We start from the raw sequence: 14,512 nt of genomic DNA, 5'->3' as shown, positions 1-14,512 counted from the left end.
GTGACAGTCAGCGACACTTATTTTTTCTTTTTTTTTTTCTCCAGCCCAAGGCGTTTTTGCGTGCATGTTTAATGTCGCGAAAATGGGATGTGAATGAGCGATTAGCGCACAGGGGAACAATAGCGTGAACTGGTGGCGGGGGAGGGGGGGGGGGGTGGTCGGCCAGGATCGTCCCTTGGAGATGACCTCGCCGGGGCGCTTTGGAGCTGCGGGATCGGCGACTGGAAGTGTCCCACGGCCCGTAGCTTGCGCCCCATCGCTGCTGGTGGGATGTCCTGATGGTCTGTTACAGACTAGATTACATTATCACATTGATGTAGTTATGCCATAACCTCAGTTAAGTGAAGTCTTGGACCTTGTTAGTTTTTCATAACCTCAACTGTACTGGATCAGCGGTTAGAAGGTGTTTGGATGTGTTTTAATGACATTTGTTCAAAAAGCCTAAAATTACATGTCTTTTAATGTGCCTGTTACACAGCACTGGTGAGCCAACAGAATTCCTGCCGTTGGGTTAACTGACAAAGCCGCTATTATGGATACGGTGGAACGGCCAGGTTCCGGATCAGCTTGCGGAAGAACGCCGGGATTTAGCAGCAGGTTAGGATAACCCGTGTTAATGCCGCAGATTAGGATGTCGCCAGTGCGTGTTCACTGCCAGTGAGCTCGTGGCAAGTTCTTGTGTAGGAAGCAACAGAACAAAATTCTGGCAAGCGTGAGCTCTGAAGGTGGATCCAGGAAATATAAGTGATATATGCACTTTACAGTAGATTTTCCAGATGGAATAGCAGATGGCAAAAAAAACAATATGGGGAAAAAGTTATTCTGAAATTAAATTTTTTTTTATACATGGCAATGGAACTGTACACCTGGATGATAATGTCTCTTAGATTAGTTTACAAATTGCAGATTACAGATAGAGTTGGAAGAAGGGAGTTCTCCTGAATCATAGATATCAGCGATTGGCCAGCCTGAGGTCATGGTCAACTGACCCCAGTGACTGGTGGCATGGTATGTCAGACGAGGCACCGATCCGATACGGGTATCCTTTCTCCAAACGCCACTGCAAGTCTGATGTCTGGGTCAATTGGTGATGTTAGGGGACCAGGTGGCTCAGGGCAGGATCTAATGAAGAACAGTTCCGTTTTAATACAGCGTGGAAAGATTAAAGGTCAAATCCCTAAGTAAGGCTGAGTTAATGGAAATGGACTGAAGGTCCTATGCATCAACAGAGCACCAGAAAGTGCATGGGCCTGTGAAATGTAACAGACCTTTATGAAAATGTGAGGAAAAACAAAGATTTCAAACACTAATTTGGAGCAAACATACTGACATATAAAAATAACTTCTGTGCTTGGTGAAAACCTATTCATTTATATATATGTAAGAAATATGATTCGGTCGTTGGAGGCCTGGGCAGGAAAATTTGAAGCTATTATGCTAAGCTGCTAATTAGCTTCAGATTGTTTCAGCGCCTCTTGACTGCAGGCCTGCTGTCGCCACAGAGGGTTGGCTGTTTGAAAGGAACCACACTTGTAAATGCTTTGGATGGACGATCGTTTAAGCATGAGGTTATGCGCCTTTCAGCGGGACTATGAAACCACCAGCGGGGTCATCCCTGGCGGTGTCCCCTTCTGCTCTGATTATTGAGGGGGGGTGGCTCAGTACGTTGTGCCAGGTGATTTAAAAAGTTGCTGGTTCGTATCCCAGAGCTGGCTGAATCACCCTCCTACCCATTGGTCCTTGGGCAAAGACCCTAAGTGCTCCAGAGACTGGCTGAGTCTACTTTCTGGAATGTATGTCTCTTTCGATAATTGTCTTCCAAATATCTGCAATGTAAAATGTATCAGTCTCTGCAAAGTTAGCCAAAGTACATCCTTAAGCAGGGGCAGAGATGCAGCATCAAAGCTCTGGTCTGCCAGCCACGTGCTGCTCCTCAGAGTCCTGTGGTTTTCGTCGCAGTTCGGATGCTAGAGAAGCGCGTTTCGCTTGAGAGGCGCAGTCCGTCATGCCGTGGTCCCTTTCAATGCTGATACTCGAAGACGCTGGCATGGGATGCGATGCGCTGGGAGACGTCGGATGAGGTGAGTCGGGCCCACAGCTGCCTCCCTCGGAACTGGGGGGGGGGGGGGGGAAGCTTTCTCCCCCCCGCCTTTCCGCTTGCTTGTACTCCGCGTCTTCCCCATCTACCCTGGCGTCAGCTTCGAGGACGGAGAGGGAAAGTGAAGAGATGTGCTCTGACCGGCCTCTTCAAGTCCCCGCATTGCTCCTCTGTTTTCAATAAGCGTGGCGGTCGCCTGAGTTTTCTGTTTATTTTTCTAAAAGTAGATGTTCTCAGAGAGCTTATGAATAGAACCAGATGCTCTGGGTTAGCTGAAATATCTCATTTTGTGGGCAGAACTTTTCTCTTCCCCCCCCCCCCTCAGAAACAAATGAAGGAACCAAAGTTGTTCCATGTGGCATGCTGTGAAAGAAAAAATGCCTGCAAAAATGGAGCTGTGAAGTATATCTGGGTAATAGTCAAAGCTATTGGCTTTGTGAGAGTGCATGTGAACCGGCGCAGATAACCTTCTGGAAGTATCTCTCACCACGACTTAGGAGCTTTTGCACTGGCATACAGGAACTGCAGGAACCGACCCGTATCGTGAAGAGAAACGGCACGATTCCACCTTCAGTTTTCCACTGCAATGCTGTACATCAGGATTTTTCTACGTGCAGCTTTTATTTGTTTTTGCTGTACGCTAATTTCTGCTAGCATGTCTGAGAATCACTGTTATGCAAGTGTCAAATGCTAGTGTAATTTGCATTTGCTTGTGTAAGTTACCTTTCTATTTCGTTACCTATCTATTCCGTTTAGCTGTTCTATAGTAATTTTTTAAGTAGGAGGTTGGAAATTTTTCGGGAATGCATTGCGACGTACAATACTACTAATAATGATAATATATAGAATATGCCATTTTTTTTCCTTCAGATAATCCATGCTTTGTACTTTCAACTAATCAGATGATGGTAACACAACCAGCTTGGCTTGGTCACGCTTTCAGCCCTGCTAGTAGACTGGGCCTGGTCAGTGCACTCGTAGCTGGGGTATGGCTCGCAGAATCTGCAATGGAAAACCGTCAGTTCACGGTAGGGGGCTGGTACAGCTTGGTTGCTGGTGGCAGTGGAAAAGCGCCTCTAGTGGCCTCTTCCCTCCTGCAGCTTTTGCCCCGCAGTGTGTCTCTCCAGACACTTCACCCAGAATGCTCCAAGTTGCCCGGCTCGCAGTAGCCAGGTTTGGGTGAATGCTGGCTTTTCCTTCTCCCTCGCAGAAATCTATAAGGGGTATGCGCCTTCAAAAGGAAACAGTAAGGCCATAACAATTAGGCTGATCATCTCTCTTCTTGAAGAGGTGCTCTGGGGACTCCCAGAATTCCCTGGGCCTCCCACCACTGAGGTCGTGTTAATTGGATAATGCCAGATGTGTCTCAAAGCAAATGAATACTAACAGAGGGGATCACAGCTTTTGTGCACATTATTTGCATGGCTAATCCTAGCAGAAACCATTATAAATTTTTAAATATTTATTTACATTATTACAGTCGCAAGGAGATCATGTAAATCACACTACTTTTGCATTTTTTTTTTGTTTTGTTTACACTTTGCTGAAGTTGTGGCGACGGCGCCGTGCCAGTGAGGCAGATAGTGGATGAAAAGCATACCGCGGTAAAGGGGCCAACTCTGCCGCACGAGCTGCTGGGCTGAGTGACCGGTATACCATGTGAGGTAGCACTGGAACAAGAACTATACAAAATTCTGCTGGCAGCTAACATGCGAAAAGCTGTTTAAATAAACACCACCAAGAAAATCTGGTTAGAACTAAGTGCAAAATGTGACGGGGAGTCCAGTATTCAAATCTGAATGCACATGTACAGATGCGCACACAAAGAGCCAGGGGCTGATTCAGAACCTGTGACCTCTGGGTCACCCCACTCCTACCTGTCACCACCACTCCCCCCCCCCCCCCCAGCAACCTGACAGTGACGGGACCCGAGTCCCTTTTTGGGGGTGTTAAACGGCCTGGCGCCACTTTGCATCTGAACACAGCTTCGGCTCACCAGCCAGAATGTGTAGGGGGTGGGGGTGGACTATGCGCATTACCTGGCAGAGGGGGGGGGGCTGTGTTCAGTGAAAGGGTGTTCTCCAGATGTCAGGCCTGGGGTGGGGCAGCACGATGGGGGCACTCTGACCTGCCAGGTACCCTGACCCTCAGTGAGACAAAAGATGGCACTTATACGTGTGTGTGTGTGTGTGTCTGTGTTTGGAATATGTTTATATTACATTGCAGTGAGCAAATGGACTCCACAGTGTAATAAAAACCTGTTATTTTGATTTTGTTGGGCCCATTTTTCACGTCCCCACAAAGGTCTGTGAATGCAATTAAAAAAACTAAAAATTAAAAAATTCTCGTATTTTGTTTGGTTACTTATGGTTAGGGTTAGGGCTGGGTGTAGGGGTTAAGGTCGTCATGTTGGGTTTAGAGTTTTTCCCATAGAAATTAATGGAGAGTCCCCACAAAGATTTAATTACAAACCTTTGTGTGTGTGTGTGTGTGTGTGTGTGTGTGTGTGTGTGTGTAAGAGTTTTAATTTTGCATACATGTTTTTAAGAAATTGTACTGACATAGACGGTAAATCCCAGCAGAGTTCCAGGCTGGTTGAAGAAGGGTTAGACTTGATTCCCTCGCGAATGCAGCAAAAAATGCACACCCCCAGAAAACTGCATTGCAGCCGGCATACCGTCCCGATAGAATATGATAAGCTCAGTTAAAATCGGGTCACTGACAATCACTTTCTGGAGGGTCCCTAACTCTCCAGTTTAACAATGCGTGGGAGGACCGCCATTAGCATGACAATGTGTGGGTAATCCCTCTCTGAATCTGTGATCTCAGATACGTTAGGGGCGCTATTGTAAGCAGCCGGGAGCCAAACAAACCGGCCGCAGTCTGGCCCCCTATTCATGGTCCCTTTGCGCTTTCCCCATCCAGGGAGAAAGACCCAATATGTGACAGTGTGCAATATTTTAAAGGATTTGCTAAATAAAAAAAAATAAATGAAATACCGTGACCCTTACAAGGATAAGTGGGTCAATGAGAATTATCATTGTTGAATAAATTACTCCATTGTTTATCTTTAAATGTATATCAGGCCATATCACAAACGAATCCTCTGCTTTTCAGCCTATTTGACTGGATGCCAGTGTGGCTGCCTCAATAGGAACCTGAATTTGCTGAGGCATATCTGCACTTGTATTAAGTTGTATGAAACGTTTCACTTTTACAAGAGAACTAGACGTAATAAGCCACTCTTTTGGTCGTTATATAGAAGGTACCACAACGAGACTCGATCGATGGCGATCCAAATAGCTGCTAAATGAAATGAAAAGAAAAATGAGCACGCAGGAGGGTGCTAAAGAGTGTAAAAGTTTACCATTCAGGGGTGTCGAAGACGCCGCTGTCCCCTGCCTTGGCTGAGCTTTTGTTTTGGCTCTGCGTGCCAGAACAATTAGTTATGTTAATTATGACGCCCGTCGATAAATACACCAAATAGATTAGCAGCAGATTGGCTGAGATCCATGAAGAGGGTGTGGCCTGGTGAGTGACATCAGCCTGGCAGCCGCCCTAGGAGAGAGAAGAGTGTGTGTGTGTGTGTGTGTGTGAGAGAGAGAGAGTAAGAGAGAGAGAGAGAGGGTTCCTGGACAGAGAGAGAGAGGGAGGGGGAGAGAGAGAGATCTTTTTCCATATGGGATCCATCTGTGTTTCTCTGGCTTCGATCAAGCCGCTTTGGCCTCGCTGGGGCTCACATATGTGGGAACGCAAACACATGCGTGACACATGAAGACGCAGAGAGAAGCAAGGGAAAGTGGCTAGAGAGAGACGGCGTTGCAGTTTTCGGACAAGAGAGAGATTGAACCGGGAGGAGGTAAGCGGCAAACGATTTCTTGTCCTTACTGGGGGGGGGGGGATCCTTTTGTTTTATGTGTCCGTTTTGTACTTCAGACAATTTCCACGTCTCTTTCTGTGTGCGTTCTGTTGTCATGTAATTAATCTTATCATGAACAGTCAAAGGTGAAACATGAACGGAGTAGTATCGTAGTTTGAGACTTATTTTAAATGCCTGCTCTGTGTGAGTGTGTGGATTATGTTTATATTACATTGTGGGGACCAGATGTCTCCCACGATGTAATAAAAACCTGTTACTTTGATATTGTGGGGACCGTTTTTCAGGTCCCCACAAAGGTCTGTGAATGCAATCAGAAAGTAAAAATGCCAGAAGTCTCATATTTTGTTGGGTTACTTATGGTTAAGGTTAGGGCTGGGTAGGGGTTAAGGTCGTGATGTTGGGATTAGAGTTTTCCCCATAGAAATTAATGGAGAGTCCCCACAAAGATATAATTACAAACCTGTGTGTGTGTGTGTGTGTGTGTGTGTGTGTTTATCTGTGTCAAAGTGACCATTTGTGCTCCAGGCTGCAATGTCTCTGCCCACAAAAACGCTTTGATTTTTATAAGCAGAGTATTACTTAAGAGAACTATTCTGCAGTGTCATTATTGCCTTCAAAACGCACCCAATTGTTATGTTAAGTATCCAAAATGAAATATAAACATATATGTATTACCTATCTTTTTAATTGAAAATACTGAGCATACTTGTATATTGAGTAATGGGACTTGGGAGGTGATTGTACTAGAATAAAAAGGCATTGATAGGAGCCCCTCTGTTAACAGGCATCTGAATGTGTAATTTTTCTGTACGGAGTGGTCCCTGTGAGGCTCTGGTCACACCAAGCTCTCCCGCATTAGCGCTGCTGGACTTTCCGAAACACAAGCGAGCTCCGCCAGGCGATTAAAATACGCAGTTCTCGTTACCAAGGAGCACTACATCCCTGGCCAAGCCACTCGATACCTGCGAGGCCTCGGTTGTAAAATATCAACGTATCTTTACTGCTCTGTCATTAAGCTTGTACTTGTCCGCCTGATGAATTCATATTCCTCGAGCGAACAGAGAAATACTCCTTTAATCCAGACACACACAAGTTATGACAGTGCTAGTTAGCTGCTACTTATGCAGTGTGTGTGAATATTGTTTAACCGTCTGATTTTCAGGTAGGCAAATTAATCTCGGCATGTGACGCTAAAATCGAGGCGCTTGTATTTGTCAAGCTATTGGTGAACATCGGCGTTTGTCGTTTGGTGCGGGCAGCGGCCACGCTCAGACACACGTGGAGCTGGAGCTGGGCTGCCGGTTTGCCGCCACGTTCGTTCAGAGATCGGTCCACGACAAAGTCGGGGCTTCTGGGTCGCGGCATCTCTTCAGGAGCAACCCCAGCCCTGAGTTTTGTTGTGGCTCTCCGTGGGGGGTGGAGGTCTCGGTCTAACTTGCACTGACGTGACCTGGAGGGGCTCTGAACTGACGATGCCGGGACAGCATGCTGCGGGATACGCGGCTGTGGAGTCTCAAGCGGGCAGCGGGCTGCGTCGACGGGAGGCTGGAGGTCGTCACTCTGACAGCGCGTGTGTTTTGTGTCCTGGTGGAGGAGGGGGTTTGAGGGGGGGGCGGCGGCGTGTTTATGGTTCCAGTCTCTGTCATCCCTTCTGTCTTTGTCATTTCCTAGTTAGGCCTTAGCATGCATGTAATTCATCAAGCTTTGCTGCGTCACACCGGTGTCAAACGCTCTGTCCATTTCTCCTCTTTTTCAGTTTTATTAACACGCTCGTCCACCGCTGCGGGACAAACCGTCGTCAGACTTTCTCTGCCCTGGACCTTTTCAGGAGAGCCTTTGACACTCTACTCCCCATCTCCCGAGGCCCTGCTAGTGCATGTCATGTGACCTCTGGCGTATCGGTCGGGCCATGTTCGGCGAATGGATCTGGGGGGCACATTTATCACCCACTTGAAAAGGTTAAACTGGACACAGTAGATTAGTTACAGTGGCTGGAGATGCAGAATCGGGTTCAGGGGCTTCCATTGTCTTGTTACAACGGCTCTCGAGAAAGAGAAAAATTTGCTGCTAAATAACCGTTTTATTGCATGGGGGAGAGTGGTATTGAATGGGGTCTATTGTTGAAATCACTGCATTATGATGCTGTAAAGGGCTCCTGTCTGATTGGGGCAGAAAGAAAGGCAGAGGTCTATCTGGGGTCCTGAGATGGGTCCTCAGGAGAAGCCTATGTGACCCAAGCCTCCTCTCTGCTTCACTGGCCTGTCAGTGACTTCAATTGTCCCACGGAGGATATGAGGCACAAACCTGGAACAATACACCCCAGGCCAGACCTCCAGAGCCCCCGGTTCAGAGGCCGAGCAGCGATTGATCGCCACTGAGGTCTGGTTGTTCACGTCTATGGTGAAGCTCTAGGGTTCTTCTGTTTTTTGGTGCGCCCCCCCCGCCACCCACCCATTTGCTCTTCACTGGGTTGTAGAGCAGTGTGCATTTATGGGTGGGGGGCTTAGTGAACAAGGTACATTTTGTTCACTTGACTCCCTGCAGCCAGGAGGGTGGGAGGGGAGATCAGGATTTGCACATAGAAGGATGCCAGTCATTCTGTTGCCTTGATAATCCATCAGTCTCCATTCTGTCTCTCACCCCCCAGGTCAGACCCAGCCAAGCGTCTCCTTCCCTTAGCCAGGGGTACATTTAACTAGTTTTGTTTCACATGCTCCTCAAGAAAATGGTGGAAGTTTTTTTGGAGGGGGGTAGTGATAGCTGGTGGTATTAACTGGTCTGAATGGACCTTTAAATGGTATTGAATCGTGCTGGTTCTCTGACTGCCACTTTGACTGAGTGCATCATGAAGTGACATGCAGTGTGCAGCCCCCACCACACACAAAGACACACACTGGCCTTTTGTTCTTAACCTCCGATGTCCTCCTTTTGTCTCTGTCGTCTTCCCCTGCCCCCAATCGCCCCCCCCCCCCCCCCAGAACAATGCCCCCTGTAGGCCTGTATACTTCCCCTGTGGCAAGATCCCTGAAATAGGTCATTAGCATTTAAAAAGTCTGAGGAGTGAGATGATCGGGCTTCCTGGCGGCGGAAAGCAGACACCTGAAGTGCTTCGCCACTGCAGAAGGAACTTCTTAAAGGTTGTTCTAGAAAACTCTGCACACATGTGTGACTGTCGAGGGGCTTGTTGGAAAGTCGAAGAGTCAGTACTATTTACCGACTGGCTGTTTTTCCACACCTGAAGCTTGGGGACATTGAAGTTTGTGTAAATATGTAAATACTTATATAAACAGCGAACGCAACTGTTAAAATGGTCCAAGCTCGATCGGCCCGTATTTATGGCAGAGGTGCAGTAAAAATCCTGCTCTGCGTGGACGTGTTGGGTTCCCCCAGACCACATGCCGCTCCAAACGACCCGGCCGTGGGACGGCATCACTGCTAAACGGTTAAGCGGCTGCCTACTACAGTGTCGGACTTCCAGCTTTAACAGAGGCAGTGCCGCCGGTGCCGGACTGGGCGCTAGAATTCCTGATGGCTGATGGGAAAAGCCAAGCGGCAGATTGGGCGGGAAGCCGCGGCGTGGCGAGCGAGTCGGAAAGGCCCGTGATTTACGTCCATGTGCCGCGGTATATTTCGGTGTTTTTTTAACGCTTCTGCTGATGGCTGAGCCGTTTATTCAGGGTGACAGGAAACCTTTGAGATCAGTCTGCAGTGTCATTTGCTTGGGATTTCCCATCCTGGGGACCTGGATGAAGGTGACATCAGATGTGGGGGGTGGAGTCTCAGGTGATAGATTAGAAAGTGAATCAATTAGGGTGGGGGGGGTAAATAGTTGGTGGCCTCCATCCCATGCCTGTCTGTCTGTCCCCCAACCCCACCCTCCCGTGCTTGCATGTTTCCCTCCATCTCTTATAATATTATTTTAGTTTAAGTCTCTGACACACTGTGGGTGATGAGCAGTGTTGGGCATTTCAGGTCCAGAAGCTATAAAGCCAGACCATGATTTTGTTTCTACCCAGTAGCTGAGTACTCTGTAACCGTGACTCCTTATGCTGAACTGGTTGGTAAAAACAAAATCCTGGTCTGGATTTATAGCTTCTGAACCTGAAGTGCCCAACACTGGTGATGAGCAGCTAATTAAGGACATCAAATAAGGAGCCGCTACTCTGGCCAGGCCGTAGTAACTTTGCACAGGGTGTGGAACCAGAGTAATATCCGGTTAGAACCCCCGGGTGGTATCGACCGGCGACGCCACCGCTGCCGAGATACAGGTCAGCTAAGTGGGAGGAGCGTGGATGTTAGACAAACGTTTGGCAAACGTGCTGCCTCCGCCGCCGACCTCGCTCTGACATGGAACCCTGGATCTCTGCGCTTTGCAGTATTTATGGCTCCTCCCAGAGATCCAGTCTCGCTTTTCCACGTTCGGAATGAAATGTCCCGCGCCGGCGGTTTATCGCCGCCGTCTGCTCTGCTCCCACCGCTTGCCAGTGATTCATTTTCCACGCACCTCCGTTTTGGGAGTGATGCCGGTGGCTCCGGCTTGCCGTGTTTGTGTTAAGGCCTAGGTGTGCCCAGCCCCCCCCCCCCCGCCCCCCCACGGGGCGAATTTATTGCCGAGCCTCTCTCCTCTCACACGGGCACCGCATCCGTCCTGGGAATCAGCTGGACCGCAGTCTGGAGGCTGATAGAAAGTTTCCCGCGGAGCCAAGAAAAATCGAGGACCTGCTTTCCACAGCTGAGCGGCGCTGCCGATTATTTCCCTTCCCCGCGTCTTCTTGGCGCCCTCACTTTAATTGATCGTCTGCCCCCCCCCCCACCACACACACACACACACACACACACACACACACACACACACACACACACACACACACACACGAGCACACACCACTGGGTCATGAATCAAAACACTGAGCCTCACTGCACCGAGACGGCCAGCTGTAACAGCACTCTGGAGAAGAGTGACTTTGTTAAACAAACACTCAGCCTCTCACGCCGCTTTTCCTCCGTGAAATTTAAGCCTCCGCTCCCTCAACCCCCCCCCCCCAGCCCCCAAATCCAGACCCAAAAGGGCAGAACTACAGACTGCACACTGCTGGCTGGCCATCACGGAGAACCGATCATCGTACAAAACAATTATAGCATCAGGACTGATAAAATGACTGCCTTCCGAAACTCGGCACGCTTGTAGCAAGGTCTGAGGTACTGAGAGCGCCCCCCTCAGGTTCCCCTTGTAGCTCCACCTGGTTGTCCAAGTAGCTTAAGCTTCTGTCATATTTGTTAGCGTTCTGCTGTCCACTGGTCAATACACACAATTACCCCGGAGGTCTATTTCCTATGTTTCCCCCGTTGTTTATTGCTGTTGCGTGTTGATATAGTTTTGAATACTGTTAATGCAATAATCCAAATGCATTCTGATGATAGACCAGGGGCTACTACAAAGAGCAAAGTAGTTAATTCAGCTGCAGAAAAGGAAAAAGACAAGGAAAGAACAATGAAATGACATAATCGGAAAATAAAATGCAATTGAATAGTATTGGTGAATGTTACCTCAGCTCCCAGCGGAAAAGGCCAAGCGCTGCCGTGTCTGCGTGACTATGAGGTTTTGCCGCACTGATGCACCACTGCCAAGGGAAGATCTGGAATGTGTAAAGCGAATGAAGTATTTTTATAATAATACAGGCCATTTATTAGCATGTCTTGCCAGGACTGTTATTTTTTGCCCATAGCTGTCCGGAAGCAGGGGAACGGGCTGCTCTGATCGGGGGTGACCTTTGCTGTTCCTGGGTGCCTGGCCTCAGAGCCTCCAAGCTGCACATAAGGATGGTGGCAGCGTCAGATGCCGTCCAGGGCTCCCAAAGTACCTTTGTCTTGATTCTCCTATAGTTTAGACCACAGACCTCCCTGTCATCTGTTCGCATAGGGAACCTGCAACCTCACCAGGCAGCAGATGTATAACCTTAATAGGTAGGATAACCTTAGTGCTTCAGAAAAGACTGGAACGCCGAGAAACCCTGAGACTAAAGCCAAACTCGGTGTGTTTTTGATTAACTTCACTCATTTGGTGCTTGAATGGCTGCTGTGTCAATTATTCCCAAATCAATTATTCCTTAAGTATTTAATGTGAGTTAATTGTAATTACGTCAGCTGTTAAGCAAGTGTATCGATGTTTTTTTTTTGTGTTTTTTTTCCATTATGACGTCATCTTACACGGCAATAAAATATTTCTAGGAGTTGTGGGATATGTACTCGGGATAGTAGTTCATAGCAGCTGAAGATGATTTTTCACAGAGGAAGGCTGTGTTTGCTTATTTTTATGAGATCATGAAACAAATTAGCAAATTAACCGTGACGCGGTTGCAGACTCCGTCAGGGGCGGCACGTTCGGCCGCACGGCTGAGGGCCTGAAGAACGCGCGGGCCTGGGGGGGGGCGGTGAGCGTGCCTTCCCCCCACCGGCTGAGCTCGTCCTGCACGCGCACGATCGGCAATTTTAAAAAAGAAAAAGAAGACTGTTTGTGCAGCCGCCTGCGAGCAGAGCTTGGAGATTAAGACCTGTTGTTGTGCCGCGAGGAGAAAAGATGGGGGGTGGATTAAGCTGGGGGCACGAGCGGGAGGCAGAAACAGATGTGAGCTGCATTGTCGTCGCGCGAACGGGGAGAGGACCAGGTGCTGCCTTTGTCTGAGGCCAATTCTGCTCCCTCGCTCTCACTGACGCGGTCCGAGTTGCCCGTGCCCCCCCCCTCCCTCCCCCCCCACTTCTCTATATCGCTCGAAACACATTGTCCCTCCCTTGGATTGGAATCCTAAGCCGTCTGTCTCTTTTCTCTTGTCACAGGTGACTGTTGGGGGCCCCAGCTGGCAGGCTTTCGCCCGATTAGATCCATATGGTGGAGAGGACAGCAGAGGGATGGGGGGGGGGGGGGACGGGGGGGCAGTGGCCGCACGAGCAACCCTGCAGCAAAAAAAAAAAAAAAAGCCACGTTAACTCTTTTATGTCCAAGGCTATGAAGACCTGCTGTAGATTCTTAGTAACACCTGGGCCAAGTTTTAGTAAAGTAGGTGCATCACAGGGGGGGGGGGGGGGGGTCGCGTCTGACCTGAAACTGGCCATGAAACTGTAGGGCAAATGTACAAAAACTCACAATTTTTCATTGTTTTTGAGTTGTCTTGTCAGTGACCTAAAGTCAGGCCTTACTAGGTCCACGGAGATGATTTTACTCGCCCCATGGGCCAAGAGAGTTTTGGGAATTTGCTCTTCAGTCTCCAATAGCGCTGGTGTCATTGGAAGGCAGTGAAGGAGGATTCGTATGGGAGCTTTTATTTTGGCTCTGATGCTCGTTATGCACTGTGGGGAGGCCGCGGGTAGCAGAGCGGTGAGACACTCTGTCACTTTCCCTCGGAGTCCCTGTTCCTTCTCTAACTAAGCCTCTGTGGACCTGACAGGCAGAAAGGGGCTGGTGGGGGTGGGGGGGGTTGTTATTGTGACTCATGCGTCTTCGTCTTTGTAACAACATGATGCATCACTGTCGTTTTGATGTATAGTTCAGTTGCGTCAAACTTCAGCACTTTGGCCCTAGTAAAGCTGTCTGGGATTTGTTACAAACATAAAGAAGTCAGGGGCTTCCTGGTGGTCTTTTATGAATATGAATTCCATTGTCCCTTCCATGTACTAATGCGTGTTAATACAATAGCTGTTCATTTGAAGAAGCGGAGTGCGGCTGTAATGGTTTTTAATGTCGGATGAATGTCAGAATGCAGTAATGCGGTTTATGGCTGGTGTAATTCCGGCTCATTCCTTGAGCAGTGGGGGTCCCTTAGGTATGCATCACACCCTGAGTTTGCAGGCTTGTTAGATATGAAAGTGGAGTTGCTACCTCAGCCTGCCCCGTCATTTAGTGTGTGCCTGCCACTTTGTTTGATGTCCCTCAGACAGTACATGCTTGGTGACGTTCTTCAGGGAAGCTTGTTGCTGTAGTTCACAGCCACAGTCTGCTCAGACTGACCCTCGCAACAGCGGTTAATCTGGTCCCACTGATTGTGTCTCAGTCTGCACGCACGTCAGAGCACCAGCCATCGTTTCCATGTTTGTTTCAAAACGGCGAAGATGCCCACACCTGTGGTGATTCCTGTCACAGACTCGGGCTGTCGCCTGTCACAGAATGGGTAGCGGGGCTTTTTAACCCCAGGGAATCTCTAGGGTGACATTCTGAGAAGGGGACGCTGCAGGCGACACCGATGGCCTGAGAATGGAATAGCTTCTAATAATGACTGATACGGGGCTCCCTGCTCTGTCCTCCATGCTGTCCAGTTCACACTACAGAAAGTGAAGGAATTGCTGTAAATGAAGATTTCCAAGCAAAAATGTCAGCCCCTCTACCGACCGTGTTGATGTTCTCACCAGTCGCTCAGTAAACAAGCTTTTTTTAAGTGCTTCTGAGTTTTGGGGGGAAAAAAATATAGGGTTAGGAAACAATGCACTTTAGTTAGGAATGGAGTCTGTGTCTCAAGGCCAGGGGTCTGGTACTTTCCACTGCA

At 48.7% G+C, this 14,512-nt stretch overlaps 1 protein-coding gene across 4 annotated transcripts in view; it reads left to right on the top strand.

Annotated features, from left to right (window-relative positions):
• The window catches only part of cbfa2t2 (CBFA2/RUNX1 partner transcriptional co-repressor 2), a 34,613-nt gene that overhangs the window by 7,429 nt on the left and 12,672 nt on the right, over positions 1-14,512 (top strand). The window contains exon 1 of one of the 4 annotated variants that reach the window (XM_072715438.1): positions 949-2,081. The exons of 2 other annotated variants lie outside the window; for them this stretch is intronic. The gene's annotated coding sequence lies outside the window, so the exon portion shown is untranslated. Of the gene's footprint in view, positions 1-948; positions 2,082-4,056; positions 5,958-14,512 lie in introns of those variants that run through there. One more of the 4 variants, XM_023836381.2, reaches the window with a different exon arrangement.

This window comes from Paramormyrops kingsleyae, chromosome 8 (genome assembly GCF_048594095.1).
Source record: "Paramormyrops kingsleyae isolate MSU_618 chromosome 8, PKINGS_0.4, whole genome shotgun sequence".
Classification (NCBI taxonomy): Eukaryota; Metazoa; Chordata; class Actinopteri; order Osteoglossiformes; family Mormyridae; genus Paramormyrops; species Paramormyrops kingsleyae.
The sequence above is the reverse complement of the archived record's forward strand: the minus strand, read 5'-3'. Positions and strand labels throughout refer to the sequence as shown.